This window comes from Phyllobates terribilis, unplaced genomic scaffold (assembly GCF_046119375.1).
Source record: "Phyllobates terribilis strain yellow unplaced genomic scaffold, ASM4611937v1 Scaffold_12__6_contigs__length_324123572, whole genome shotgun sequence".
Taxonomy (NCBI): domain Eukaryota; kingdom Metazoa; phylum Chordata; class Amphibia; order Anura; family Dendrobatidae; genus Phyllobates; species Phyllobates terribilis.
The window spans coordinates 98725333-98741401 of NW_027362772.1; the positions used below are offsets into that span (position 1 = coordinate 98725333).

General features: G+C 43.9%; 1 protein-coding gene across 1 annotated transcript in view; it reads left to right on the top strand.

The window, feature by feature from the left end:
- Positions 1–1156: 1156 nt before the first annotated feature.
- Positions 1157–16069, top strand: part of LOC141173114 (uncharacterized) — a 51989-nt gene continuing 37076 nt past the window's right edge. The window contains exon 1 of the mRNA XM_073657756.1: positions 1157–1209. The gene's annotated coding sequence lies outside the window, so the exon portion shown is untranslated. The remainder of the gene's footprint in view (positions 1210–16069) is intronic.

Sequence of the window (16069 nt, forward strand, 5' to 3'; positions counted from 1 at the left end):
CATGGCTGGATTGAGCATCACTGGATCGCAGGCTCGGGTGCTGCATGGTCCATGCGGTCAGTCAGCGAGCGCTGGCCGACAACATGGTCGCATCCTGTGTGTCTTTTGTTGAATAGGGCTCCGGCACAGGACAACTTCCATGGAAACCCATGTAAACAGTTACATAGGTTTTTATGGAATACCAGCAGGATTGAAGCAGAATTTTTAAAATAAGTATATGTAGAATATACCTATTTTAAAAAGTTCTCTTCAATTAATGGCACTAATGCCCATGTGATCCAACCCCTTTAATGACATTATATTAGTGATGGCAAAAGACATTGGTCCTTGATGGGACACCAAAAAAACAGTCTTTTCCAAAACAGATAATAACAGAGGAAATAAACTGAATCAGTCCATCCAAGCTATGGCACTTAGTTTATCTATCCAATGGGCCCTAAAGACAATTTTAGGCTGCCTTCACACTTTGTGGATTTGCAGCGGAGTTTCCCTGCAGATCATCAGCGTGGAAATTCCATGGCATTTACAGAAGCCAACAGTGGCAATGGTATTTATCCAAAACACATTCTCACTTCGTGGAAAAATTCAGAATCTGACATGAGGTGTGAAATTGGCTTCAGCAGCAGCATGTGAATATGTGCCGAATATCCGATATGCGAAATTCATTGCAGTCAATGGACGGTGAATTCCGCAGCAAATTCCTTATCTAAATCCGCCTGGATGCAGATGCCACAGTTCACACTGCAGTTTTTCTGCAGACTGTTTGCAGCAGACAGCCCACAGCGAACTCGCCAAGTGTGAAGGTAGCTTTAAAATGTGGCACTGATAATTAGTATCTTGTTGGTATTTTGCATCTTCATTTTGTGTTTGTTAAAGTTTTTACAGCAAATAATATAAAATCTGGTTATTCTGGAAACTATTCTGTTTTATATCATAAATTGGCACATGTGTAGATTTTTACTAAAAGGTATACAATCATGGGTTAAAACATACCAGAATTTGGCTTCAAATTTAAAGCCAAAGGTAATAGGAAATGAAGAGCCATTTTCGGAGCCAAAAGAGCCGGCTCACCAAAAAATCGCATTTTACCCATCACTACCACTGAGGCCCCTGATCATGTGACCCCTGACTCCTCCCCTCCTGTGACCTCATCACAGCTCCTGTGCGCACACAACAGCCATATATGTGGTGGCGGCTCAGCAGGTGGAGGTATGTGGAGACCCCATTACTGGGCGCAGGGGGCATTAACCCCTTCAGCACGGAGGCTCTCTGGGGGTCTTGTGTTGCCCCTTTATAAGAATCATAAGGTTTCTGTTTCCTGTAATAGATATATACGACCCAACTATGGAGACAGGAAGGGAGGAAACGTATTGTTCTCAGAGTACAGGACCCCCTCAGTGTAATGCCCCCATTATGCCCCTTATGCAGGATGTATGATGCCCCCACACAGTGTAATGCCCCCATTATTCCCCTTATGCAGTATGTATGATGCCCCCACACAGTGTAATGCTCCCATTATGCCCCTTATGCAGTATGTATGATGCCCCCACACAGTGTAATGCCCCCATTATGCCCCTTATGCAGTATGTATGATGCCCCCACACAGTGTAATGCCCCCATTATGCCCCTTATGCAGGATGTATGATGCCCCCACACAGTGTAATGCCCCCATTATGCCCCTTATGCAGGATGTATGATGCCCCCACAGAGTGTAATGCCCCCATTATGCCCCTTATGCAGGATGTATGATGCCCCCCACAGTGTAATGCCCCCATTATGCCCCTTATGCAGGATGTATGATGCCCCCACACAGTGTAATGCCCCCATTATGCCCCTTATGCAGGATGTATGATGCCCCCCACAGTGTAATGCCCCCATTATGCCCCTTATGCAGGATGTATGATGCCCCCACACAGTGTAATGCCCCCATTATGCCCCTTATGCAGTATGTATGATGTCCCCACAGTGTAATGCCCCCATTATACCCCTTATGCAGGATGTATGATGTCCACACAGTGTAATGCCCCCATTATGTTCCTCATGCAGGATGTATGATGCCCCCACACAGTGTAATGCCCCCATTATGCCCCTTATGCAGGATGTATGATGCCCCCCACAGTGTAATGCCCCCATTATGCCCCTTATGCAGGATGTATGATGCCCCCACACAGTGTAATGCCCCCATTATGCCCCTTATGCAGGATGTATGATGCCCCCCACAGTGTAATGCCCCCATTATGCCCCTTATGCAGGATGTATGATGCCCCCACACAGTGTAATGCCCCCATTATGCCCCTTATGCAGTATGTATGATGTCCCCACAGTGTAATGCCCCCATTATACCCCTTATGCAGGATGTATGATGTCCACACAGTGTAATGCCCCCATTATGTTCCTCATGCAGGATGTATGATGCCCCCACACAGTGTAATGCCCCCATTATGCCCCTTATGCAGGATGTATGATGCCCCCCACAGTGTAATGCCCCCATTATGCCCCTTATGCAGGATGTATGATGCCCCCCCACAGTGTAATGCCCCCATTATGCCCCTTATGCAGGATGTGTGATGCCCCCCACACAGTGTAATGCCCCCATTATGCCCCTTATGCAGGATGTATGATGCCCCCCACAGTGTAATGCCCCCATTATGCCCCTTATGCAGGATGTATGATGCCTCCACACAGTGTAATGCCCCCATTATGCCCCTTATGCAGGATGTATGATGCCCCCACACAGTGTAATGCCCCCATTATGCCCCTTATGCAGGATGTATGATGCCCCCCCACAGTGTAATGCCCCCATTATGCCCCTTATGCAGGATGTATGATGCCCCCCACACAGTGTAATGCCCCCATTATGCCCCTTATGCAGGATGTATGATGCCCCCCACAGTGTAATGCCCCCATTATGCCCCTTATGCAGGATGTATGATGCCTTCACACAGTGTAATGCCCCCATTATGCCCCTTATGCAGGATGTATGATGCCCCCACACAGTGTAATGCCCCCATTATGCCCCTTATGCAGGATGTATGATGCCCCCCACACAGTGTAATGCCCCCATTATGCCCCTTATGCAGGATGTATGATGCCCCCCCCACAGTGTAATGCCCCCATTATGCCCCTTATACAGTATGTATGATGCCCCCACACAGTGTAATGCCCCCATTATGCCCCTTATGCAGTATGTATGATGCCCCCACACAGTGTAATGCCCCCATTATGCCCCTTATGCAGGATGTATGATGCCCCCACACAGTGTAATGCCCCCATTATGCCCCTTATGCCGTATGTATGATGCCCCACATAGTGTAATGCCCCCATTATGCCCCTTATGCAGGATGTATGATGCCCCCCACAGTGTAATGCCCCCATTATGCTCCTTATGCAGGATGTATGATGCCCCCACACGGTGTAATGCCCCTTATGCAGGATGTATGATGCCCCCACACAGTGTAATGCCCCCATTATGCCCCTTATACAGGTTGTATGATGCCCCCACACAATGTAATGCCCCCATTATGCTCCTTATACAGGATGTATGATGCTCCCACACAGTGTAATGCCCCCATTATGCCCCTTATGCAGGATGTATGATGCCCCCACACAGTGTAATGCCCCATTATGCCCCTTATGCAGTATGTATGATGCCTCCACACAGTGTAATGCCCCCATTATGCCCCTTATGCAGGATGTATGATGCCCCCCACACAGTGTAATGCCCCCATTATGCCCCTTATGCAGGATGTATGATGCCCCCCACACAGTGTAATGCCGCCATTATGCCCCTTATGCAGGATGTATGATGCCCCCTACAGTGTAATGCCCCCATTATGCCCCTTATACAGTATGTATGATGCCCCCACACAGTGTAATGCCCCCATTATGCCCCTTATGCAGTATGTATGATGCCCCCACACAGTGTAATGCCCCCATTATGCCCCTTATGCAGTATGTATGATGCCCCCACACAGTGTAATGCCCCCATTATGCCCCTTATGCCGTATGTATGATGCCCCACACAGTGTAATGCCCCCATTATGCCCCTTATGCAGGATGTATGATGCCCCCCACAGTGTAATGCCCCCATTATGCTCCTTATGCAGGATGTATGATGCCCCCACACAGTGTAATGCCCCCATTATGCCCCTTATGCAGGATGTATGATGCCCCCACACAGTGTAATGCCCCCATTATGCCCCTTATACAGGATGTATGATGCCCCCACACAGTGTAATGCCCCCATTATGCTCCTTATACAGGATGTATGATGCCCCCACACAGTGTAATGCCCCTATTATGCCGGATGTATGATGTCCCCACACAATGTAATGCCCCCATTATGCCCCTTATGCATTATGTATGATGCCACCACACAGTATTATGCCCCTTATGCAGGATGTATGATGCCCCCACACAGTGTAATGCCCCCATTATGCCCCTTATGCAGAATATATGATGCCCCCACTCAGTGTAATGCCCCCATTATGCCCCTTATACAGTATGTATGATGCCCCCACACAGTGTAATGCCTCCATTATGCCCCTTATGCAGGATGTATGATAACCCCACACAGTGTAATGCCCCCATTATGCCCCTTATGCAGTATGTATGATGCCCCCACACAGTGTAATGCCTCCATTATGCCCCTTATGCAGGATGTATGATGCCCCCACACAGTGTAATGCCTCCATTATGCCCCTTATGCAGGATGTATGATGCCCCCACACAGTGTAATGCCCCCTTATGCCCCTTATGCAGGATGTTTGATGCCCCCCACACAGTGTAATGCCCCTTATGCAGGATGTATGTGTAGTATGAATATGAAAAATGGCTATTTTATATTTCAAATCCATATTGAAATAAAATAGGAATCAGACATGTCAGCATTTGTAGGTATCTTACCTCCGTAGACTAGGTAGGGGTCATTAGTCCTGACATACTAAAACATAGCTTTAGTTTAAGTTTGCTAACAGTCTGAGGTTTAATCTTTATTACTGAAGGGTGTTAGCCTTTTGTATATGCTGTGTTTGCTAGAACCAGAGACCGACGATTGCACAATATTGTAAATAAGACTACAGGCATATGGCTTAAGATGAAGAAGCTTATTGTAGGACCAAAAATATAAGTGGCTATCTGAAACCCATTATGATGTATCCAACCTTTAATTAAATATTCTTATATATTGTGTGTTAAGGTATACTTTATCTGTGAATGTATCTCACTGATACATAGCTTCTTAACACAATATACTGTCTGGGAAGAAAACCTTGTTCTGATTTATAACCCGGTGTAGAATTTACTCTTATCATATGTAAACATTATGACAGAAGTAGAATGGTCCGTGAACAGCATTGCTTATCTGTGATAGCTGGCCACTGTCACAGGATTGGAATGCTGGACAATAACCTATGAACTTTCATGCTTACGTAATATTAGGTTGGGTAAGCCTTTTTCTAAAATATAAAAGCTGTTGAAGAATTCAGTTATGGCAGAAGCATTGTGGACCTGTGAAGAGGATGCTCTTCACAGTGTAGGACCTAGGATGCATTCTCTGCCCATCGCTGAACGCTTCTCCAGCTGAAGTTTCCAGACAGATGATGTACATGCTACTAGGGAAATCTTTTTCTTCTGCTATCTAATAGTAAGTATGTAACCTTTAATCTACAAAAGTGTACGCAATATCATAATATCATACTATTCCTTTGATTCTGTATTTTATCTTTCAAATTAAATGTTATAAATAAAATTGCGTTATATTACAAGTGGTTGCCTTCTTTAACCCCTTCGCAACCTTGGGTTTTGTCGTTTTTGCTTTTTCGTTTTTTGCTCCCCTTGTTCCCAGAGCCATAGCGTTTTTATTTTTTGGACAATATGGCCATGTGAGGGCTTATTTTTTGCGGGACAAGTTGTACTTTTCAACGCCATTACTAGTTTTACCATATCGTGTACGGGAAAATGGGAAAAAAATTCCAAGTGCGGTAAAATTGCAAAAAAAGTGCAATACCACAGTTGTTTTTTATTTATTTTTTTTACCACGTTCATTGAATGCTAAAACTGACCTGCCATTCTTATTCTCCAGGTCATTACGAGTTCGTAGACACCAAACATGTATAGGTTCTTTTATATTTAAGTGGTGAAAAAAAATTCCAAAATTTGGTAAAGAAAACTAAAAAAAAATAGCGCCTTTTTCCGAGACCCGTAGCGTCTCCATTTTTCGTGATCCGGGGCTGGGCGAGGGCTTATTTTTTGCGCGCCAGGCTGACGTTTTTATTGATAACATTTTGGGGTAGATCCGATGTTTTGATCGCCCATTATTGCAATTTTGCGGCGACCAAAAAACGTAATTCTGGCGTTTAGAATTTTTTTCTCGTTACACCGTTTACCGATCGGATTAATTCTTTTTTATATTGATAGATCGGGCGATTCTGAACGCGGCGATTCTGAACGCGGCGATACCAAATATGTGTATGTGTTTTTTTTTTTTTATATTTTATTTTGAATGGGGTGAAAGGCGGGTGATTTAAACTTTTATATTTTTTTTATTTTTTTAATATTTTTTAAAACATTTTTTTTCACTTTTTGCTTGTTTCAATAGTCTCCATAGGAGACTAGAAGCAGCAGTTGTCTGATCGTCTCTGCTACATACAGGGGACGAGCAGATCCCCTGCATGCAGCAGAAATGGTCCTGTGCTATGAGCGCCGACCACTAGGTGGCGCTCATAACGACCAGATCATGATAACCACAGGCGTCTGCTGCAGACCCTGGGTTGTCATGCCCACCCATCGGTGACCCGCGATCACGTGACGGGGTCGCCGGTGGGCGGGGCTTATGACGCGCAACCCGGAAGCGCGCATTAAATGCCGCTGTCGGAGATTGACAGCGGCATTTAACATGTTAACAGCCGCAGGTGGATCGCGATTCCACCCGCAGCTGTTGGGGGCACATGTCAGCTGTAAGAATCAGCTGACATGTGCTCGGTTCAGTGAGGGCTCAGCGCAGCAGCCCTCACTGAACCGGGGTACGCAAATGTGCGTACTAAGACGTCATGGGTTGGAAAGGGGTTAAAGTCGTATCCGAACCTTATTGCTAAAAACTTGGCAATACAGTATGATGCCCCCAACACAATATAATGCCCCCATTATGCCCCTTATGCAGGATGTATGATGTCCCCACACAGTGTAATGCCCCCATTATGCCCCTTATGCAGTACGTATGATTCCCCCACACAGTGTAATGCCCCCATTATGCCCCTTATGCAGGATGTATGATGCCCCCACACAGTGTAATGCCCCCATTATGCTCCTTATGCAGTATGTATGATGCCCCCCACTGTGTAATTCCCACCACACAGTGTAATGCCTCCATTATGCCCCTGATGTAGGATGTATGATGCCCCCCACACAGTGTAATGCCCCCATTATGCTCCTTATGCAGTATGTATGCCCCACACAGTGTAATGCCCCCATTATGCCCCTTATGCAGTATGTATGATGCCCCCACACAGTGTAATGCCCCTATTATGCCCCTTATGCAGGATGTATGATGCCCCCACACAGTGTAATGCCCCCATTATGCTCCTTATGTAGTATTTATGATGCCCCACACAGTGTAATGCCCCCTTTATGCCCCTTATGCAGTATGTATGGTGCCCCCACACAGTGTAATGCCCCTTATGCAGTATGTATGATGCCCCCCGCACAGTGTAATGCCCCCATTATGTCCCTTATGCAGTATGTATGATGCCCCCCACACAGTATAATGCCCCCATTATCCCCCTTATGCAGTGTGTATGATGCCCCTACAGTATCGCCTGAGGTCCTGCAGTTGGAATAATCCCTCTGGAGTTGGTTTTCCCTCTGCCTGCTCCCCTCCATGTATACCCTCGAGCATGTATACATGCATGTAGGGGAGCAGCCGGCCTTACTAGATATCGAGGCTTTGTACAGTAATATACGGCCTGAGGATGGTATCAGAGGAGTAAGACATTTCTTTTAATCGAGATCAATACAGTGTAGCAGACATAATGACTTCATGGAGGATCTTCTAAAATTCACTCTTACTTATAACTTCTTTCTTATTGACAGGCAGTACTTCCTCCAGCTCAGGGGTACTGCGATGGGGAGCCCCTGTGCCCCCTCATGTGCTAACTTATCCCTGGACTGGTGGGAGGAAACCACAATATTCTGAGATGATTATAAGTGGTGGCATCCATATACTGGGGTATGGTAGAAATATATTGACTACATTTTTATCATCTGGTCGGGGACGAGTGAACAATCTTTTTAATTTGTCGGGGAACTCAACATCAATAGAGTAGGCCTTAGATTTGCATCTGAATTTAATTATAATAATAATTTTTATTTTTTTAGCACCAACATATTCCACAGCACTTTACAATTTTAGGGAGGACTTATACAGACAATACAGACTTTACAGAATAAGCTTAACTCAGATGTTAAAAGGAGTGAGGGTCGCAAGCTTACAGTCTATAAGGAAATAGGGGAGACACAAAGGTAAAATGTACATATATTCTATAATACAGCCTTAATATGCTAAATAGGGTAAGTACATAACACTATATGAACTGGTCGCCAGCCAGTATGTGTACAGTACAGAGGCTAATCAGTGCATGGATGGTATGAGCATGATTTTGAAGAAAATTTTAATATGGGCCAAACTGGGACAGTTAGATAAGTGTGTTGAGGCGATGGGCGAGTCTAAAGAAATGGGTTTTTATGGCACGCTTAAAACTGTGGGTATTGGGAATTAATCGAATTGTCTTCGGTAGTGCATTCCAAAGAGTTGGTGCTGCACGCGAGAAATCATAGAATCATAGAATCATAGAATCATAGAATGGTAGAGTTGGAAGGGACCTCCTGGGTCATCTGGTCCAACCCCCTGCTCAAAGCAGGATTCACTAGATCATCTCAGACAGATGTCTGTCCAGCCTCTGTTTGAAGACGTCCATTGAAGGGGAACTCACCACCTCTCGTGGCAGCCTGTTCCACTCATTAATCACCCTAACTGTCAAAAAGTTTTTTCTAATATCTAATCTGTGTCTCCTCCCATTTAGTTTCATCCCATTGCTTCTAGTCTTTCCTTGTGCAAATGAGAATAAAGATGATCCTTCTACAATGTGACAGCCCTTGACATATTTGTAGACAGCTATTAAGTCTCCTCTCAGTCTTCTTTTTTGCAAGCTAAACATTCCCAAATCCTGCAACCGTTCCTCATAGGACATGGTTTGCAGACCAGTCACCATTCTGGTCGCTCTTCTCTGAACTTGCTCCAGTTTGTCTATGTCTTTTTTAAAATGTGGTGCCCAAAACTGTACACAGTATTCCAGATGAGGTCTGACCAAAGAGGAGTAAAGACCGATAATGACTTCACGTGATCTAGACTGTATGCTTCTGTTAATACATCCCAGAATTGTATTTGCCTTTTTTGCTGCTGCATCACACTGTTGACTCATGTTCAGTCTATGATCTATTAGTATACCTAAGTCTTTTTCACATGTACTGTTGCTTAGCTCTATTCCTCCCATTCTGTATATGCTTTTTTCATTTTTATTGCCCAGATGTAGTACTTTGCATTTTTCCCTATTAAAAACCATTCTGTTGGTTGCTGCCCACTGCTCCAGTTTATTTAGGTCTTTTTGAATCCTCTCTCTCTCTTCTCTAGTATTAGCTATCCCTCCTAGCTTTGTGTCCTCAGCAAATTTAATCAGTTTACCCTCAATTCCTTCATCTAAATCATTGATAAAGATGTTGAACAATACAGGTCCCAGGACGGAGCCCTGTGGTACCCCACTTGAGACATTCATCCAGCTGGATGTGAAGCCATTTACAACCACCCTTTGAGTCCGATCACTAAGCCAGTTATGAATCCACCTAACAGTTGCCTGGTCCATTGCATACTTGGTCATTTTTTCAATAAGGATGATGTGAGATACTTTGTCAAATGCTTTGCTGAAGTCAAGATATACTATATCTACAGCATTTCCCTGATCCACCCAGTCAGTGATTCTGTCATAGAAGGAAATTAAGTTAGTCTGACATGACTTGTTAGTTACAAACCCATGCTGACTCTGGTTAATCACTTCATTCTTATCCATGTACTTACATACATGTTGTTTAATAATTTGTTCAAAGATCTTTCCTGGTATAGAAGTCAGACTCACCGGCCTATAGTTCCCTGGGTCCACCTTCTTCCCCTTTTTGAAGATAGGAACAACATTTGCTCTTCTCCAGTCTTCTGGGACTTCTCCTGTTCTCCAAGAATTTTCAAAGATTATGGAGAGTGGTTCTAAAATTTCTTCTACAATCTCCTTCAGTACTCTGGGGTGTAATTCATCTGGACCTGGAGACTTGAACTCATTTATGTTAGCTAAATATTCCCTCACAATCTTTCTGTTTACTGATAACTTGGATTCCTCTATTCCTTTAAAAGGACAGTGAAGATCAGTTGATGTTACATTTTCTTTCTGAGAGAAAACAGATGCAAAATAGGAATTAAAAAGTTCGGCCTTCTCAACATCCTCTCTTACCATTTCTCCATTTTCATCCTGTAAAAATCCTATAGCATCTTTGACTTTTCTTTTACTTTTGACATACCCCCAAAATCCTTTTTTATTGCTTTTGACATCTCTTGCAAGCCTTAATTCATTGTCAGCTTTAGCTAACCTGATACGTGCCCTACAGGATCTGCAGACTGCATTATAATCTTCTTTAGATATGCCTCCCTCTTTCCATTTAATAAACATTTCTTTCTTTCTTTTTAGCATGTGTTTAAGTTCTGTGTTCATCCATCCTGGTTTCCTTAAATGCTTCCCATTCTTCCTACTTTTCGGGATTGTTAACGATTGTGTTTTGAGAATCTCATTTTTAAAAATTTCCCATCCTTCCTGGACATTTTTGTCCTTAAGGACATCCAGCCATTGGATCCCTCCTATTCTCTTTCTGAGTCTCTTAAAATCTGCCTTTCTAAAATCTAACCTTGAAGTTTGAGTCTTCACATGTCTTCCTCCTCTAGTTATCCAAAATTCTATAATAGCATGATCGCTGCCTCCTAGGGTCCCAGCCACCTTTACCTCCTCAACCATTTCCTCCCTGTTTATAAGAATTAGATCCAAAGTAGCAGATCCCCTTGTTTTCTCCCCTACCTTTTGGAAGATAAAGTTGTCAGCAAGAGAGGATAAGAATTTGCTTGACCTGTTAGTTTTACTTGAGAGAGATTCCCAACAAATGTCTGAATAGTTGAAATCTCCCATGACCACTACGTCATATTTTTTGGAGAATTTGGTCATTTGATACATAAAGAGTTCATCCATATCTTCAGCTTGCCCAGGTGGCCTGTAGTAAATGCCTACAATGGTGTCCTTTCCGTTGTTCTCTCCTTGTATTCTTACCCAAACAGTTTCCACAGAACTCCCAGTCTCTGAAGCTTCAATCTCTGTGCAGATATACGCTTTTCTAACATACAATGCAACACCTCCTCCTCGTTTATCAAGTCTGTTTCTTGCAAATAAGTTGTATCCTTTTAGCCTTTTATTCCAATCATGTGTATCATCCCACCAAGTTTCAGTGATTCCAATGACATCATATTCCTTTTCCTGCATTAGTAGTTCCAATTCTCCTTGTTTGTTGCCCATGCTTTGTGCATTTGTATAAAAACATTTTAGTTTGTGATTGGTTTCTCTTCCTCCCATATTTTTATTATTTAGATTTTTTTGTCTTTGTTCTTCTTTTCCACTTCCAGTAGCAGAGATCTCAATAGTATTTGTCAGCTGTATGGCTTTTTCTGGCCTTTTGCTTCCCTTCCCACATTGTTCTAGTTTAAAGCTCTTCTGATGAGTGTAGCAAGGCGACTTCCAAATACATGTTTTCCAGTCTTCGTAAGGTGCACCCCATCTCTAGCAAGTAGTCCATCGTATAGGTAATTCATTCCGTGATCCAGAAATCCAAATCCTTGTTGACGGCACCATCGACGTAGCCAGTTGTTCACCTGTAGAATCTTATTCCACCTCATTGTTCCGTGGCCATCCACTGGGAGGATGGATGAGAAGACCACCTGCGCTCCCAATTCTTTCACTTTCTTGCCTAAGTCTTCAAAGTCACTGCAGATGGTTTCCAGGTCCTTTCTTGCGGTGTCATTTGTCCCCACATGTATTAGCAGGAATGGGTAGTGATCTGTAGGTCTGAAGAGTCTTGATATCCTGTCAGACACATCTTTAATTTTTGCTCCTGGAAGACAGCACATTTCTCTTGAGGTTATGTCTGGTCTGCAGATAGCGGCCTCTGTTCCTCTTAACAGGGATGGAGATGGGAGTGGGAGGTTCGAATTATGGAGGCTTTTAGTTTTAAGTCATTGGCAGAATGGAGGGCACGGGAAGGGTGGTAGACTGAGATGAGGGAGGAGATGTAGAGTGGTGCTGAATCGTGGAGCGCTTTGTGGGTGAGAGTGATGTTTATATTGAACTCTGTATTGGATGGGTAACCAGTGCAATGACTGGCACAGGGAAGAGGCATCGGTGTATCAGTTGGTGAGGAATATGATCCTGGCTGCTGCGATAAGGATGTATTGGAGAGGGGAAAGTTTAGAAAGAGGGAGACCGATTAGTTAAGAGTTGCAATAGTCTAGACGAGAATGAATAAGAGCTACAGTAAGAGTTTTTGCTGAGTCAAAGGTAAGACAATTTCTGATTCTAGAGATGTTTTTGAGGTGTAGATGACTCGAGTGAGCGAGTGATTTGATGTGAGGAGTGAAGGAAAGACCTGAATCGAGTATGACTCCAAGACAGTGGGCATGTTGCTGGGGAGTAATGGTGGAGCCACAAACTGAAGTGGCAATATTGGGCACAGGTAGGTTAGTGGATTGAGGAAATACGAGTAGTTCAGTTTTTGACAGATTCCGTTTTAGATAGAGGGAGGACATAGTGTTAGAGACGGCGGAAAGACAATCACTGGTATTTTGTAATAATGCAGGGGTGATGTCTGGAGAAGAGGTGTATAATTGGGTGTCATCAGCATAGAGATGGTACTGAAAACCGAATCTGCTGATTGTTTGTCCAATAGAAGCGGTATATAAGGAGAAAAGAAGGGCGCCTAGGACTGATCCTTGAGGAACAATAAGGGGAAGGTGAGAGGAAGAGGAGCCAGCAAAAGACTCAGTGAAGGAGCGGTCAGAGAGGTAGATCCACAGCGTCGAATGCTGCAGAGAGATCCAGGAGAATCAGCAGGGAGTAGTGACCATTAGATTTGGCTGTTAGTAGATCATTAGAGACTTTAGTGAGTGCAGTTTCAGTAGAATGTAAAGGGTCAAGAAGGGAGTTATCTGAGAGATAGCGTATTAGACTGGAGTGGACCAGGCATTCCAGGAGTTTAGAGATAAAAGGAAGATTGGAAACAGGTCTGTAGTTGGCCGTGCAGTTCTGGTCGAGGGATGGTTTTTTAAGTCGCGGATGTATGCTGGCGTGTTTAAAAAAGGAAGGAAAAATACCAGATGAGAGGTAGAGGTTGAATATTTTAGTTAGGTGAGTCGTGGTGACAGCTGGAGACAGGGACTGAAGGAGATGTGAGGGAATAGGGTCAATGGTGCAGGTGGTAGAGCAAGAGGAAGCAAGGAGCCTTGTCACTTCTTCTTCCATGACTGGTTCGAAGTCAGAAAATGAGCAAGATGCAGTGTGGGAGGGAGGAGCATGCATAACATTTGGGAATTGGGAGAAAATTTCCTGTCTGATATGGTCAATTTTTTTCTTTGAAATAATTGGCCAGATCGTCAGCGCTGAGGTCGGTGGTCGGCCCTTGTGCTTCTTGACACTTTTCACTCTCTCCTTAATCAAACAGGTGTTTTGGCTTATTGGGCTGTGAGATGATGAGGTTGTTAAAGTAGGTTTGTTTGGAGAGTTGAAGGGCGGAGTTATAGGTTTTAAGCATAAATTTATAATGGAGGAATTCTTCGGGCAGATTAGATTTTCTCCACAGCCGTTCGGCACCTGGAGCACCCCTGGAGAAGACGTGTTTACAGCGTGTGCCAGGGTTGTCGCCGTCTGTGCTGAGTTGTTCTCTGTCTAGGAGGTGCGGCTTCATCCAGGGCTCATAGCGATATTTCGTTATAATGCTTCAGTGCAGAGTCAGGACATGAGAGGGAGGAGATTGGGGCCAATGATGACTGCAACGTTTTCAGAGATTTCTGGGTGTTAATGGATTGTATATTTCTATAGGTGTGGAAAGTGGGGGTGTCTTGAGCAGGGTGACAGTTCTTGACAGAGAATGAAAGAAGGTTGTGATCTGAGAGCGGAAGAGGAGCGTTCGTAAAGTAATGTATTAAACAGAGCCAGGCGAAGATCAGGTCAAGAGTATTTCCATTTTCATGTGTAGGAGAATTAGTAAGCTGTGAAAGACCGAAGGAGGAAGTTAGCGATAAAAGATAAGCTGCAGATGGGGAGAATGGATCACCAATTGGGATGTTAAAGTCTCCCATGATGAGGTTGGGGATGTCATAGGATAGAAAGTTTGGAAGCCAAGTGGCAAAATGATCCATAAACTGACGGGAGGGGCCCAGAGGGCGATAGACAACCGGCACTCGCAGGGAGAAGGGCCGGTAGAGTCTGACTCTGTGGTCCTCAAAAGAAGGGAAGATAAGTGAGGGTACTGAGGATATAACCTGAAAAGTACATTTTGTTTAAAGGAGCAGACCAACACCAATTATTACCACTTGCCGTTCCTGTATGTACTGATCAAGAAAGATTGAAATGGGACTCTAGGGACACTCATCTACCATAAACTTTCAAGCACTAATAAACTATTGAAGTGGGATAACCACCACCCCCATCCCCATACAAAGAGGAAAACCCAAGGGCCAATTTTTACGGTTGAGAAGGTACTGCTCGAATGTCACAGATTTTAATATACAGGCAATAGACCTGAACACCAGATTAAGGGATAAAGGGTACTCATGGTACATTTTCGATTCCGCAACATCGTTTGCAGAAAAATGGGAGAGAGAGACACTCCTCCATACCAATCCAAGAGACCAAGAAGAAGATTGGACTACACGAGTAAGAAAAACTTATGACAATCAGAGTGACTGTATCTTTCATATTCTCAGCAAACACTGGGATATACTTGTGGTCGACGCAGACCTGAGGGTGCTGTGAAATCTACTTCCACTTTCCACTTCTACTTCTACTTTCAGAAAGGGTTGGTCAATTAGGGACCGTTTAGTGCACAGTGTCTATAAAAAACCTGCACCCAAGGGGACTTGGCTAGATAGAAGAATATGTGGTTTCTTTAGATCTGGAGAACGTTGTACATGTAATTGGATGAGACCATGTAAATCTTTCTCAAGTTCCTCCATGGTTAAAATCTTTTTCCAGTGGGATTATTCCAGCTGTAAAACCTCAGGACTAGTATATATGGCCACATGCTCCTGCCCCCTAGAATATGTAGACAAGATCAAGAGGGAGTCTAGGAGGAGAGTAGGGGAGCATTTGGGCGATATACGCCATGGTCGGGAGATCCCATTAGTGAGACACATGAACAGTGCACATTGAGGTGAACCCGGAGACCTCTCCTTTTGTATCATTGTTATGGTTAAACCCAATGTGAGAGGAGGTGATCACAATAGATCTATCCTCTGAAGGAAAGTGAGTGAATTGCTAGACTGGATTCTCGAGCCCCTAAGGGACTCGATGAGCAAATTTCCCATGCCTGTTTTGTGTGAATACAGCCCCATTCTGGATTATATTTTTGGATTTTATGCTCTACCCATTGCTAGTCAGTTCCCTGTGAATGGGGTTCACATATTGTTGTACTTCGCCGAGATATCTGAGCTTCTATATCAGAATTATTACTTATCAATTATATTCCACTTATACTATTTCGTCATTAACAAGTGTGGTGATTCTTGTGTATTTCTAACTGTGCAATAGAGGTCAAATTTGACCATTTAGGAATATACTGTGGACCACCATCCCATATTTTTTGTGGTGATAAAGTAGATCTACATGCCTATTACATGATGGGAGGATGTGCAGTACTTGTTTTTAGTCTCCCATGATGCTGA